Below are 15,781 nucleotides of genomic sequence, written 5' to 3' on the forward strand. Positions count from 1 at the left end.
ATTTAAATTAGTCAGCAGAATGAACCATTCACAATATTTGCGAACTGAGCATATACAGTGCGTGCACAATTATTAAGCAAGTGAATATTCTGGTTGTGTTACTATTTCTTTGTACATTTTCAAGTTACAGGTACAGGAAGAAGTCCTCAGCATTCAAGAAGGTCATGTTCTTTATGCAGGACAATGCTCCATCACATGCATCTAAGTACTCCACTGCTTGGCTAGCAAGCAAGAGCCTCAAAGATGCCTAAATAATGACCTGGCCCCCTTCCTTACCTGACTTATTGATCCTATTGAGAACTTGTGGACATTTGCATTCAGGGAAGACTTCTTTGAACCGCATTTCGGAGGCTGTGGTTGCTGCTTCAGCAAAAGTTGATCATGAACAGATCAAGAAACTGACCGAGTGCATGGATGGAAGACTCATGGCAGTTATTGAAGGGTGGCTATATTGGTCACTGAATATTTTTGAAAGGCCAGAAATGTTGTTTAATTTTCATTTTGTGTTTCATATTTGTTGCACTTGTTGCACATAATTTTAACAAACAAGTGAGTTGGATCATTTTTTAATTTTTATTTAGTTGCCTAATAATTCTGCACACTAATTGTGGCCTAATATTCGCCTGAGAAAGATCAAAAAATATTTTTCCTTTCTTAAACATTCAGGTTTGAGATTCAATTATATTTTGGATTAACTACTGCAGTATATATGAAGGTTCTAAGTACCCCAGATCTGGGGTAGTTACATCCAAGAGGTTTCAAGATTGTGTACATATGATGTTGATTTCTAAAGCACAATAAGACCCAGTTGAGGTGGGTGAAAACAGAGCATAGGCTATTTAATTTAACTTTGCAACAATATCTCTTGAAACCTTGAATTTTATTGGTATACCAAAAAAACTAACATTTTTATTTCATTCTTTCCCACTTTTGTCACAATAATCAATAATAGGCTAACAGTAATATTTAAATATCCCAATTAAAATATGAGTCTCAAAGGTTTTTGATTTATTTTGATTTTTTAAATAGAAATTCAAAATCTCACCAAAACATTAACGGTAGTTTAATAAATAGCTACAAATGAATAGAAAATAATTATAACCAAAGTAATGTAAATACAATTGCACTTTGCCTTATTAACATTTTTAAATATTAATACTAAACTCCACTCAAACAATGACTGCATTATAAGTTATACAAATAAATAGAAATTAAAATAAGTACATGTAATTGTGCTTGGCCTTATTTATTAGATTTATAAATAAAAATGCAAAACCTCATCAAAACAATAACAATATCAATAACAAAAATGTTGAATGTTTACGACATTGGCCAAAAAATAAACATATAAAAACCGCTGTCTAAGAATTGAACAGCGAATAGCAGATGTCGATTTTGCAAATGCAGCCTTGTGTAGGCTACACAGTTTGCTTGATACAATATGCATAGTCGAGGCCGTCATCTTGCGGAAATCATCCTCAGATGAAAATGTTTGCTCTATTTAAAATATGAAAAGTTTCTGGATGCTATCATTCAAAACATTTCATAGATGCCAATCAATCAAATCAATCAAATTTATTTATAAAGCCCTTTTTACAACAGCAGTTGTCACAAAGTGCTTTACAGAGACACCTGGCCTTAAACCCCAAGGTTTAACAAGGTTTAACACACAGTAGTGTTGAATTTCAGTGACTAGGAAAAACTCCCTAAGAAGGCCGAATTTTAGGAAGAAACCTAGAGAGGACCCAGGCTCAGAGGGGTGACCAGTCCTCTTCTGGTTGTGCCGGGTGAGATAAGAGTCCAATTGGAATAATTCATAACTGTAACTGGGCTAAATCCAGAGTCTATTTAAATTTAGACTAGGTCAGAAGTATGACCAGATGGACAAGGACAGGGACAGCAACGGGCCCCCCAAACCAGGTAATCCGCAGGTGTGGACCAGCACCTCATCTCCTCCTAAAATGTAAAACTGGAGGAGACTGAGAAAAGTTAGTAGTACATTCCTCATATCCCTCAGCACAATAATATAGCAGCGTAACACCTTGGACCTGAGACGGGGGGGTCCGGTGACACTGTGGCCCTACCCGGGGGAGGCCCCGGACAGGGCCCAACAGGCAGGAAATCAATCCACCCACATCGCCCAGAGGGAGCATATATAGTGAGAACAATAATGGGCCCAGAACCGAGCCTTGAGGAACTCCAAAGCATACCTTTGACTTGTCAGAGGATATGCCATCCACACTAATGAACTGATATCTTTCAGATAAATAAGATTTTAACCAGGCTAGAACATGTCCACGTAGCCCAATATGGGTTTCCAGGCTCTCTAAGAGAAGGGAGTGATCAATAGTGTCAAAAGCAGCACTAAGATCAAGAAGCAACAGGACGGGATGCAGAACCTTTGTCTGAGGCCATTAGAAGGTCATTTGTTACCTTCACGAGTGCAGTCTCAGTACTATGATGGGATCTGAAACCGGACTGGAGTATTTCATAAATGTTTTTTGTCTTTAGGAAGGCATTCAGTTGTTGGAAAACACATTTTTCTAAGATTTTTGAGAGGAACGGGAGGTTCGATATTGACCTATAATTGTTTAATATGTCAGGATCCAGATTAGATTTTTTTAGAAGAGGCTTAATTTCCGCAATTTTTAGTGAGTTTGGTACGCATCCGGAGGAAAGGGAGCAATTTATTATGTTCAGCATTGGCTGACCTAGCACAGGAAATAGCTCCTTAAGTAATTTTGTTGAAATCGGGTCTAGCTGAGAGTTTGTGGGTTTGGAACTCATTACAAATTTTGTAAATGTGTTGAGCGATACGGTATAAAAAAATTCAAGTGTCCCCATTGACACCTGGTCAGGTAGGTTCAGGAGATTTTTTGGACAACTGAGATTTTGAGGACCATAACTATTTAAGGAGTCAGTTATTTGTTTTCTAATGGTGACAATCTTTTCATCAAAGTAGTTCATGTATTCATTACAACTAAAGTGAAGACCCACTTCACTTGCTAAGCTTTCCTTTTTTTTTTACTTTGCAACTGTATCAAAGAGAAATTTTGGATTGTTTTTGTTCGCCTCAATCAGGTTGGAGAAATAAGCTGATTGAGCAGATGTGAGTGATTTTCGGTATTGTAGTGTACTGTCTATCCAGGCTAGTCTAAATACTTGCAACTTGGTGGAGCGCCACTTTCGCTCCAATTTTCTGGAGGCTTGCTTAAGTGCTCTAGTATTGTCTGTGTACCAGGGAGCAAGTTTCTTGTTGCGTATTTTCTTTTGTTTTTAGTGGTGCAACTGTGTCTAATGTATTTCGCAGTATTGAGTTTAGATCCTCGATTTGATCGTTTACAGATTTATTTACTCTGTCGTTAATGTGCAAACTTGTAAGAATATCAAGGAATTTATTTAGTATGGCTTTTGAAACTCATTGTTTGGGGGGCAAGTGGATTTCTTGTTTTAACGGTAAATGTAATAAGACAGTGATCCGATAATCCAGGATTTTGGGGGTAAATTATTAGATCTACAATATCTATTTCTTGTGACATGACTAAATCTAAGGTATGATTGTGGCAGTGTGTTGGACCTGAGACATGTTGGATGAAAACCATTGAGTCAATTATGGCTTCAAAGGCTTTTTGAAGAGGATCATTGGACTTTTCCATATGAATATTGAAATCGCCAAAAATTTGAATACTATCTGCCATGACTACAAGGTTAGACAAGAATTCTGGAAACTCATTGAGGAACAATGTGTATGGCCCACGGGGCCTATAAATAGTAGCTATGTAAAACGATTTATCGGCCTGGTTAACTTTCATGAGTAAAACTTCGAAAGAATGAAACTCAGTGATATGTTTGAGAGTAAATTTATATATACTGTGTTGTGGAAATTTCTTATACAATGTATTCTGACTGTATAAAGGAGTGAGTCCCACTGTTAAGATAGGTACAGGAATGTGTGGGACCTGGTATTTGCATATTGTCTGTCCAGATGGAGATCAATGGGTTTTAGGACAGGATAGGAGAAGATACAACAGGGGGCAGTAAGGTCAGTTGGCCCCTTTGGGTAAACACAACAGTAAACATTATTGCAGGAAGGATAAGGTGGGGGAAGATAGCATTTGACGTTTGTGATAGAACAAAGGGAAAGGTGTTTGATTGACATGAAACAGATGGCAGCATCTTACCACACCCCTTTTTCCTATGTAATAAATACTGTCGAAATGATGTTTTTATTTAGAAACTATCCACCGTTACTTTGTAACCTGTATACTTTCTCCTTGCAAGTTTCATTAAAACCGTTTATTGCGCAATTGATTTCTCCTGTCTTACCTACCATTTTCATAGAACTATTTGGAATTTAGAAATTGCCATCACAATTTGGGGGCACGTCCGGGATCCTAATCCTGATCGGTTTGAGTCCCTTTCCTAACAGGTTAACCGTGCACGGCCAGAGAAAGCTCTGGAATTCTAGTATCGTCCAGAAAAGGCTTATCCTTTGACGGGCTGAGAAAGAGTGCCTGACGGGAGCTGTGACTCGTGCTTGATCAGTACAGGTTTCCTGCGGAAATTGAATTTGGAGGCAAGAACGCAATACGGTCTAAAAACTTAAAGTTGGAATTTATAGTTTAAAATCTGCAGTAAAAGGTTGGACCTTTTTAAAATCTCATTTGTGGGCTGACGAGCTTGACTTCGCTTTCTGGTTGGTTGAGTATAAAGTAGATTTACTGGGTAAATCTGAAACATGGGGACGTGCGACAGTGAATCTTTGCCGGTCTCTCGTGTTTACGCTGGACCGGCAAGAATTATCACTGACGTATATAGTGTTTGGACATGTGAACAATGTTTCTTTGAGTGTTATTAGGTTTTCCGGCGACTGGCGTTTTCATTCGGTGATGGATGCGCGGCCTGTCGGGCTGATTGGAGGTAGATGGACGTGGTGACGTATGAAAAGTTGTTTGGAAAGCGTAGGCTACGGTGAGTAGACAGTGTGGAGTATATTGATCTGTGTTGTAGTTTTTTTGCTCAGGTTAGATGGCTCGTTCTCCTCTGATTGCCCGTCACCCCACCCCGCGGAGTTCAGTTGGACCGATAGGTGGGTCTCCTTGGAGGCCCGATCGGGACACTGCATCGTTGGAGTCATAAGCTCTGTGGACCTTTTCGTTGTGAACGTGGAAATGCTGTGGGCCGCTGGAGGCCATTTTCTGCTCCGCTTTGGAAGTGTTGAGCATGTCTACGAGTTTCAAGAAAAGTTCCAAAAGTGGGGAGTTGTACACACCAGGTGTACACACCCGTAATCTCTTTGGCCTTGCCGCGAGTGATTCAACGGGAACACGCAGGAACGCTGAACCGCCTGAGGGAGGGGTGCGGACGGTCAGACAGGGGACCAGAGGGAGCATCAACCGGTGAGATTGTTCCTTAATACAGTTTTCATATGCTTTAGTAAACAATGTGGTTGATGATTTGATGGTTTTGTAGAAATTGATAGATGGATTTGAGTAAGTATGGTGACTAGAAGTTTTTTTGAGTATTGCAGTCAGGGCGGCTGTAGTTCGAAACATGTCGTTTTTGTTCCATGTCCTGACACCAATTCCCGTGCAGCAGTTGGACTGCGTGATGGAGTATAGCGTGCTCCTGTATGTTTGGATGTTGAAGTGTGGTGTTTTGGTTAATAGCGACTGTAGTTAGGCCTGACAACCATTCCTATGCTGCTAACCTATTGCGTTGCGATTAGTGCTGGATTATAAGCGGTTGGACTGCTTGAACATCTGCAATTTAGGTTGGACTTAAATATGCAATTGAGATTGGATCTCATACTTTCAGTGCCTGTAGAAGGCTCCTGTAAAATTGCCGCAATTGTTGGTCAGCTTATGGTTTGGATCAGTATGCTACAGAAGTTGTATATGCACGCGCCACTTGTGTTTGTTATGGCCCGAGTCACGGGCATTTGTCATTGTCTGGTTGTGGTCGGTCTAGTAAATGCATTTGTCCATTTTGGTATTCCCTGTGCACGAGGGATCCGATTGGCTGCATTGTATATTCCTTGATAGAATATTGGATCTCGTTTACCGAGGTTGGTGTTAACTTGGAAGTATTTGTAATCGCAATGTTTCTTCTTGTTTGGTGTGCGTTTGGGCGAACGCTTACATTGCGTTGTTAACATGGTTATTATGTAAGGCCTACTCTTTTGGCCTTTGCCTTTGTGTTGAAATTGAATTTGCCTGATGGCTTGCACACGTGGGAGTGTTAGCCTGCTAACTTAGGAGTTTAAGAAAATAATGGCATAAATATAATTAGAGGGATAGCTTAGAAATTGGTATAATGATGATTCTGTGATTTGGTAAAATATGGTCTCGTGGTTTCGTAATGAGGGGTTAAAATAGTGTTTTCTCTCTCCTTGTATGGAGTGGGATGCAGACGATAGCAAAAGTTTTTAGTATTAAGATAACATGCTGTTTTCCATGAAGACTGGATTCAGCCAATATAGTCATAGCCTGCAAAAGAGTGTAAAATGACTACGGTCTGTTAGCCAAAGCCAGTTTATTCCCCGTTTAAATTAACCTAAAATTAGACGTCCTATTTTAAGTGCTAAATTGAGTTTGGTTAAATAAAGGTGTTTTCCAACGATAACTGGGATAATACTTGTGTTTTTAAAACCAGCGCCTGCTACTTGTTCATGGAAATTAAATTCTGGAATGGTACGTTTGTGAACAAATAGGGTATTGATGTAAAGGTGTTTAAGGCTACATTGAGTTTCCTTTGGATTTCTCATTGTACCTTGATTATAGTGACGTCATAAATCTGTTTTCTGCCTGGATTGCCATTCTTAAGAGTTTCTTAATTTCCACCATAATGTTGACTTGTTGTATAGATAATGATAAGTAAATTTTTACACACTGCGAAAATATTAGATAGGTTGGACACTAAATCTAAAATCTTCAGTTAACGAACGATGTAGGCTAAATTGAGAGGATGGTCTGGGGACCATAAACGAACATTTGGCCTTGCTAATGGCTCACCATATATGTGTGGAGCTCAGAGCTTCAGGAAGGGTGGGCACGTCCACTGGGATGGCTTCCGCCACCCTTAACATTATATCAAGGTAGCATATTACTAAGGGTTAAATTCGAGTGTTCAGCCTGTTCTCACACGTGGTAATTTTACCAACACATGTTCAGTTTTGGGATGATAAAACATTATGTGAAAGCTGAATAAGTTTTCCTTTTGGTTGCTTTAATGTTTACATTTATGATTTCGAATCAAATTGTAGTAAGGGTGGAGACCTTGAGTCATCCAACATTGTTAATTGCTAGAACAAATTCGATGTCTTTGCATGAGATATGCATGGAAGTAGCGATTTTGGCTGACCGCCACTATTTTGAATGACGTAGACTTACATCTAAAATTGAGAAAATTCACTAGAGTTTAGGAGGTAAATTGAGTCATGATGTTTGTTGGTCTCAAATTAGTTTGGCCATTGCCTGTGTAGATGCACATTTTGATGTGCTAATTTGGGAGTTCCTTCACACGAGCGACCGTGTGTGTGGTACAGTTTTTATTTCCTTTGTTTTTCTTATTTTCGGTTGGTTTGGTTGGATATTCAGTTTGCGACGTTTACTGGATGTATGTTAGATTCCTCCCAACTATCAATTTTCTTTTTGATTTCGGTCCTGTAATGGTTCTGCTTTCAAGCTTGAAGTCATTTTCTGTCTTGAAAGCAAGGGGGGGATTGTATGAAATGATTATCTATAGTGGAAAAGAGTTGAACTTAGAGTTCAAATGAAAAAGAGTTGAATTAGAGTTCAAAGTAAATTAAATAGGTACTTAAAGAAGTTACGTGAATAATCTAGTTTGTCAAATTGGGTTTTTGAAATGTATGTTTTATGTGAAATCTAACATGGTTATGGTTGAGTGGAATACATCTTGCCATTTTGAAATGGTTTAGCTAAGCAATAACTAATTTGATGGGTGTGTTACCGTTCAGTTAGTTTAATATTTGATTAGAAGTAATCATATTAATCTCATGCATTATGGAACAAGTGGGTAAAAAACGTGCAGGGAGCACATTTTGTTATTCCTTACATGTTTACAAAATGTTGCCATGGTTTAATTGATATTGAGAAAATAATTCTGCATCAAGTTATATTTCTGGTAAAGTTGAGAAGTCTTACATAGTCTAAATTGCATAAAGAGAGGTACAGACCCACTGGAGCACTCCACTCACTGACACAAAAACCAGTTTGAGATGGATTTTAACTTGTTTGGACTCCTTAGAAGAGAAACAGACATTATCAAAATTGGGTATTCTAATTCTAATTTAAGTTCTGTCCTAGTAAGCAATCATGGGAATGTTAATGGTTAACAGAGGTTTCTTTGAGGTGAATGAAGAGAAAAAAGGTTGTTTTACTATTGTGAATGCCTGGGGTGTTTCAAGATAACAACAGTGTCCCTTAGTGATAAGGTGACAATCCTTCAAGACCAGGGTCTGTTATCCTAGGTTAGTAAACCACCCCCCACTCCAGGGAGAGCCCTGAGGTGATAAAGGAGTAAAAAGGGGGGGGTCATGATTTATGACAGGATTTCAGAGTGTGTTTGATGTGCTAGGATAATAAGAAGAGACTTGGAAAATTCACACTAAGTTTCATCTTGTAGAGAAATTAGGCTAAATAACAGTTATGTTAGCTGACCTTCAAGATGGTGTGAAATGTTTGATTTGAAATAAGGTATTTGGTCCTTTATGTGAAACAATGGGTGAATTTGATTGTAGTTCCGATACAACACAATCAGATGTAAATTATATAGGTGAACTGAGAATTGTTCATGAACTACTATTAGAGAATGGTACTTCAATGTAAGTAAACTATCTTAACTGATGAGTTTTTGGAACAGTAATGAGAAATGTGAAATTGTGTTCTTCTGTTCTTTGTGTTGGTTGTTACACCAACTATAGAAAAGAGTGGAATTGTTATTTTGCTACACTAGCAGAACAGAAGCACCAGAGATGTTAATGTTTTAACAATACTGTTATTGATTTCAACTGTTCTAATCTATTTGGAGAGAAGAAGTAGAGAGATATTGGAAATATAGGGTTTGAGTGTTTGATAGTGTGTGGTTCTAATGTATCAGCGGGATGCAACAAGCTAACGTGATGGACATATGTGATGATGTACTGTGCAGTTGGAACTAATCTTCTCAAGGATAATTCACACATTCAGATACAGGACACTTGAAAGCGATTCAACAATAGAGGACTTGCTGGAGCCCAGAGAGAGACTGAGCTTGGCTTAAAAGGACAACTGTGGGGTGGCTGAGGTGAGATGGATCTCACAGACACACAGACAGACTGTCCTACAGCTGAGAGAGGAGTCGACTCTGGCTCGCTGCACGTCTAGGTGCTGCACGTCTACATGATGCTGAGTTCCTGTGAGCTGGACTGATTCGAGTCCTGATGATTCTGCAATGTGATGGAGAAGGCACCCTCTGACCGAGAGGATGGAGGCGTAGGAAAGAGCTACTGCACAACATCATGCTACGCTGATTGGGTCCATACCAGGTACATCTCATCTGCTGTCCAGGTAGCTGAGAGAGGAACCTGGGGTCGACGACACGCTACAGGAGGATTGCAGTGTTTGAAGGTTAGACACAGTGAATTGAAGTCACTGAGGGAAAAGTGAATTTTCTGGTGCTAGTAACCAGTCACTTTCTACTTGGCCTTTAGCTCTAGAACCTTTAGCTAAAACTGGTCATCTTGGAGTTCACAAGGGAGAACACAGATTCTCCTGGCCTGGCTGATAAAGCAGCTAGAATGGAGACAACAAGAGCTGTGTCTGCATTTGAGCCGTGAAGGACAACACCTTGGAATATACATCTGACTTTTTCGTTCTGTTACATCGACCTGTCAAAGAAATGGTTCATAACTGACTGTCTGACGTTTGAAGGAGCAGAACAGTTGTGATGACTTTCGAAGGACATCCAAATGGAACCATGGAGAGGACTTTTCAGTGAATTGAGCAATTGGCATGAGAGAACTTTGTAACAGTGATGAATTGAAGGATGCATTCAGTGATAGGTGTTTATGATGATTATGACATAAAAGTTTTGCTGTACTATGTTATGATTCTGTATGATGACAATGTGTGATCTTGGTGTTTATACGGAAGGTACTGATCTAGAAGAATGCAAAGGAGGATCCAGACATTTCAGATTTGTTCAGTTCTCTAATCATTAAGGATAATAATATTGACTGGGTCATGTTGTTAAAGAGTACTGTTTTGTTGCAGTCTTTAGTCTAATACTGCGTGTAATGGAATCGCTGATGACTAAGGTTTTTAGTTTTTCAAGGCCACCGGTAGAACGTGCCTGCCGATCATTCCCCTCCGAAGACGGCTCGGGCCTTGACTCCGACTCCAGTGGGGAAAACCTGTTCAAAGTCTCAGTTGGATTTAGCAACGATTCAGGTTTAACTGGTCGACGGCATTTCTTCCCTGTGACCAAGAGAAAGTTATTGGGCGGCTGCAGGAGCTGTGCCAGGGGGTTAACAAAACTATCGTTTCTACCTGGTGGCACTGACGCAGATTTTTCTATTTCTACACTAGCATAATCCTTGCCTGACATTTGTGTCAGAAGCCGAGCCTCTAACTCTGCTATCTTTAACTGAAGACGAACGTTCTCCTCCGTGTTGTTGCTACAACAATTACAGTGATAAGGCATTGTAATGATACTTAGCCTCGGGTGTTCAGGGGTGAGTAGTTCCGTTAATTGTGTTGGGTAAGAGGTCAACAGATTAATATTGCGTTGGTAAAACTCTTAAAATAGAATTTTGACCAATGAGTTCATATAGAGTAAATTCGAAAAAGTTTGGCAGGTAGCCAGGTAGGTAACAGCAGGCAGAGTACAGCACGTCAACAATCGCACAATGCAGTTCGTCTCAGACACGAAACCAACTTATTTCACAAGTTTAGCTTATGCCCCAATTCAATGCTGAAGAACAGTCCACTACTGTTAACAGTTTCTGTATAATTTGTATAGTTGTTGTTCCAAGTAGCCTATCGCATTACTAACAATACAATTAATTGTGTCCTTTACAGCCTTGGAAACTTATGAATTTGAAATAACTGTAACTCCCAGTAAATGGAAAGTTTAAGACATTGCCGCTGCTTTGGCTGCTAATACAAGATAGCCTACTGTATGTTGGATGCATATTTTCAAAACATAGGCCTACAGTGTACATTTTGAAGTAGCCTACATTTAAATGTCAACTGCGGTAACACTCGGCACGCCCATTAGTTGAGTAATTAGAAAAAAACAACAGACACTTATATTGTAGTTAGGAAGACGACTACGACAAGCAGCGACGTCTAGCCGTATAGAACCCTATGAAATTGCCATTGTGATAGTGTGCTTTGTGCGCAGTCTTGGAGTGACTGATTCATGGCTCCAAACGAACCACATATTGATGAATTGAAAGCATTAAAAGATGGAAGCTGAAAATGGAATGGTTATCAAAGGTGTCATAACAGAATCTTTCAATGATTTACTATCTATTGATAAGGCACTCTGTTTTTCCAATAGCCTACATTAACTCGTTTTTTCATGGGGTTTATTGTATTTTAATATAGCCTATAAAAGACAGAATATGTGACAAATCTTATGACTTTTAAGAATATGAAATGCTGACTTCCTAAGTGTGCCAATAGATTGCTGGCCATCCTGATGGTACCCTCCGCCGTTAATACAACATCACTCACAGTTGATCTTCCTCAACATTCCAATCAATGTCACTTATCACCTGTCCGTCCTGCTAAATATCCACACGAGGGCTCCCCCTAGCAAGGAAGTCCCGGTGACCGTACTGGACATTGCCCCTACTGCCGTCCGTCCTGCTAAACATCCATTTGAGTGCTTGTTTATTTTTTTAACTGGCCCGGGTTGTCTGCTTCGCCTTTACATTTCAGAGTTGTGTGCTGGAGCTGCTGCGGGAGTGTGTGGCTTTTGAATCTGGCACCAGGCTTAGTCACATATCCAAACACTCACTAGCCTAATGTCTTACTTTAGTGTAAGAGCTAGCAGAGGTTCACTGTTTTCTTGAAAACAGATCATATAGGTCACACAATATTAGGCTATTTAATATGCTATTAATATATGTATTTATTCATTTGGCATATGTCCCACCAGACATTTTGGTCGTTAATATTTTCATCTGCTGGACAACACCTGATACCGGCGAAAAGCCAGAATTTGCCGACTGACGTACCCTGCAGTGAACAGAAACATATTTAGAATTTTCTTTTAAATTGACAAGCTTTGAACGTAAAGTGGCAAATCAAAAGTAAACTAAATCTGGATAACATGGTCACAGAACCTGTTTGAAAAACAGGTATAAGAATAGAATTATCCCCCTGCAGTATAAAAGATGACATAACTGTGCAATGTTCTGTTAGATTTAAGTGTATACACTTAACAACTCAACTGCAACACATGTAAAACAATCTACATAACCCCTCCATCCCAAATAAATAGTATAAATAATTGAGATTGCGAAAATGACATTGTTTTTTTCCGAAAACTAGATACCTTAATCATGTCACCTATGCTTTAACGATGCTTAAACGCCTAGTGATTGGCAACATGGGGATGTGCCAAGGATCTACTGTAAAACAGCATTCACCGTCTTCACAGTCAGATTCTATCTGCTGCGATGGGCTTGATTGCTACGTCTGACTGTTAGTCCCGCCCTTTCATTAGCTTAAGGACAAGGAAATACTGAAATAAAAGAATATGGAAATAAATAAAAACAGAAATAAAAGAATACGGAAATAAATAAATACAGAAATAAATATATACAGAAACGTAAGATAATGGAAATGAATTAAAAAATATATATACAGAAATGAATGATCAAGGATCTGGGAATATGCCCATCCAGTCTACATGTGTTTTGTGGATCTGGAGAAGGCGCATGACCGGGTCCCCCGGGAGATACTGTGGGAGGTGCTGCGGGAGTATAGGGTGAGGAGGTCCCTTCTGAGGGCTATCCAATCCCTGTACGTCCAAAGTTAGAGGTGTGTTCGGGTTCTCGGTAGTAAGTCGGACTCGTTCCAGTTGGGGGTTGGCCTCCGCCAGGGCTGCGCTTTGTCACCAATCCTGTTTGTAACTTTTATGGACAGGATATCAAGGCGTAGTCTAGGTGGGGAGGGGTTGCAGTTCGGTGGGCTGGGAATCTCATCACTGTTTTTTGCGGATGATGTGGTCCTGATGGCATCATCGGCCAGTGACTCTCTGGACCGGTTTGCAGCCGAGTGCGAATCGGTTGGCCATGGTTCTCAGCAGGATACCAATGGAGGGCCTCCTCCGGGTAGGGAATGAGGCGTTACCCCAAGTAAAGGAGTTCAAGTATCTCAAGGTCTTGTTCGTAAGTGAGGGGACAATGGAGTGGAAGATTGGCTGGAGAATCAGAGCAGCGGGGGCCGTATTGCATTTGCCTTACTGCACCGTTGTGACGAAAAGAGTGCTGAGCCGGAAGGCAAGATTCTTGATATACCGGTCAATTTTTGTTCCTACCCTCACCTATGGTCATGAAGGCTGGGTCATGACCGAAAGAACAAGATCGCGAGTACAAGCGGCTGAAATGAGTTCTCAGAAGGGTTGCTGGCTTCTCCCTTAGGGATAGGGTGAGAAGCTCAGCCATCTGTGAGGAACACGGAGTAGAGCCGCTGCTCCTTTGCATCGAAAAGAGCCAGTTGAGGTGGTTCGGGCATCTGGTAAGGATGCCCCCAGGACGTCTCCCTAGGGAGGTGTTCCAGGCACATCCAGCTGGGAGGAGACCTCGGGGTAGGCCCAGGACTAGGTGGAGAGATTATATTTCAACACTGGCCTGGGAATGCCTCGGGATCCCCCAGTAAGAGCTGGCTAATGTGGCTCGGGAAATGGAAGTTTGGGGTCCCCTGCTGGAGCTGCTGTCCCCGCGACCCCCGGATAAGCAGATGAAGATGAGATGACATTTATTACTATATTTATATCTATAAATATATTTATTGATACATGTATTTATTTATTCATTCATTTATTTCTATTTGGTCCTCCATTTGACCTAATCCTACCTCAGGGACACCTGTGCCTAAACTTAACCTCATTGGTATCTGTGCCTAAGCCTAACAGTTGAGACAGGTTAGTTTTACCCTACTGATGATGTGTTGTTGCAATAGTAATCCTGCTCAGTACGAGAGGAACCGCAGGTTCAGACATTTGGTGTATGTGCTTGGCTGAGGAGCCAATTGGGCGAAGCTACCATCTGTGGGATTATGACTGAACGCCTCTAAGTCAGAATCCCCCCTAGATGAAATTTTACCGTAGCGCCGTGGGACTTCAATTGGCCTGGGATAGCCTGTCCCCCCGGGGGCAGGTGAGTAGAGCCGTTCGGTACTTGGTTGGTGTGCGGCTGGATAAGTGCAGCCACCTCTCCAGAATCGCACCAAAAGTTTGTGGATAACCTGGTGCTAAACCAACAGGCAGGAAATCAATCCACCCACATTGCCAAGCATCAACCAAAGGGCCACCCACCAACCGCAACCACCCTGAATGAGGGCCGAGTATTGCTAGCAGCGTACAGCCCAATTGCACAAGTGCGCAACAGAGAGTCAACAACAAGCCAGTGAGTCTTCCCCCGAAAGGCATTGGAGGGAGGGCATCCCAGTGGCAACGAGAGCCCACCTGGCAAGACAGCAAGGGTGGACAGTATCAAGCCTACTGGTCACCTTCACGCCCCCGGGCCAGGCTACACCTAATTATAAACCGTGCTGTAGAGATGAGTTTTTAGTAAACACTTGAAAGCCTCAGTTGTACCAACATTAAGTATAATGTCGTCGGAACAACACCAACATGGCGATATCAGATTGGTCATCAATATTTGCTCCTTTTCTCACTCACCATGATACCTGCTCACCCTGGCCTGTTGGCATCCTCATATCCTCTCTCTCGCGCCCTCTCTGTATCTTTACTCTGAACGCACCGGAAATAAATACTATCAGTAAACAAGTGGTGTTTCTTGCCATGATGTTCAAGAAAGTATTACTAACCATTTCTGATCTGAATGGCAATGATTATTAAATCAATAAACATTGACTCACTTCTTGTGCTACTGTATACTTAGTCTATCATCTGAATGGTATTCATTTTCTCACTGCTCTCAGCTTACTTTTATTTTCTGAGGCTGCCCAAAAATCTGATGACTGTCACTGCCACCCTTCTTCTTGCTCATGATGACACTCACTGTGAATGAAAGCAAATACAGCTATACACTATACTATACGAATATAAAATAAATGAAAATGAGTACTGTCAACTGTCATTATGTGCATAAATTACACATGAAGCGCAACATAAATGATTGACACTTAACTCAGATTTCACGTGAGCTTTCTGACGTATGTAACAACATCATCAACGTAAGACTTTAACGTTAGTTGAATACACACATGAGCACTATTGTTGGTCGCTGGGTGAATGTGTGGCTAATTAGCTTTCCAGGTAACTTAACTACAATAGTTAACGTTAGTAATTGATTGATTCGTTTTCACAAAATACTTTTGTTCACACTCCATGCAATTACTGACACTTTTTAGCAAACTATTATTCATTTCCAAAATTACAGTTCCATCAAAAAATGCCTACGTAACACTCATATTACATTCTAGTTTTCCACTTTTTTAAAACATTTAAAACTAGTAGGCTAATGAAATAGAGAGACCATACAATGTTTGACATTGATTGTAGCTACCAACAACAGTCG

The 15,781-nt window shown here is 40.6% G+C and overlaps 1 protein-coding gene across 6 annotated transcripts in view; it reads right to left on the reverse strand.

Moving 5' to 3' along the window:
* Positions 1–15,781, reverse strand: part of si:dkey-9k7.3 (circularly permutated Ras protein 1) — a 110,765-nt gene that overhangs the window by 24,551 nt on the left and 70,433 nt on the right. The window lies entirely within an intron of this gene.

Source organism: Esox lucius, chromosome 22 (assembly GCF_011004845.1).
Source record: "Esox lucius isolate fEsoLuc1 chromosome 22, fEsoLuc1.pri, whole genome shotgun sequence".
NCBI classification, from domain to species: Eukaryota; Metazoa; Chordata; class Actinopteri; order Esociformes; family Esocidae; genus Esox; species Esox lucius.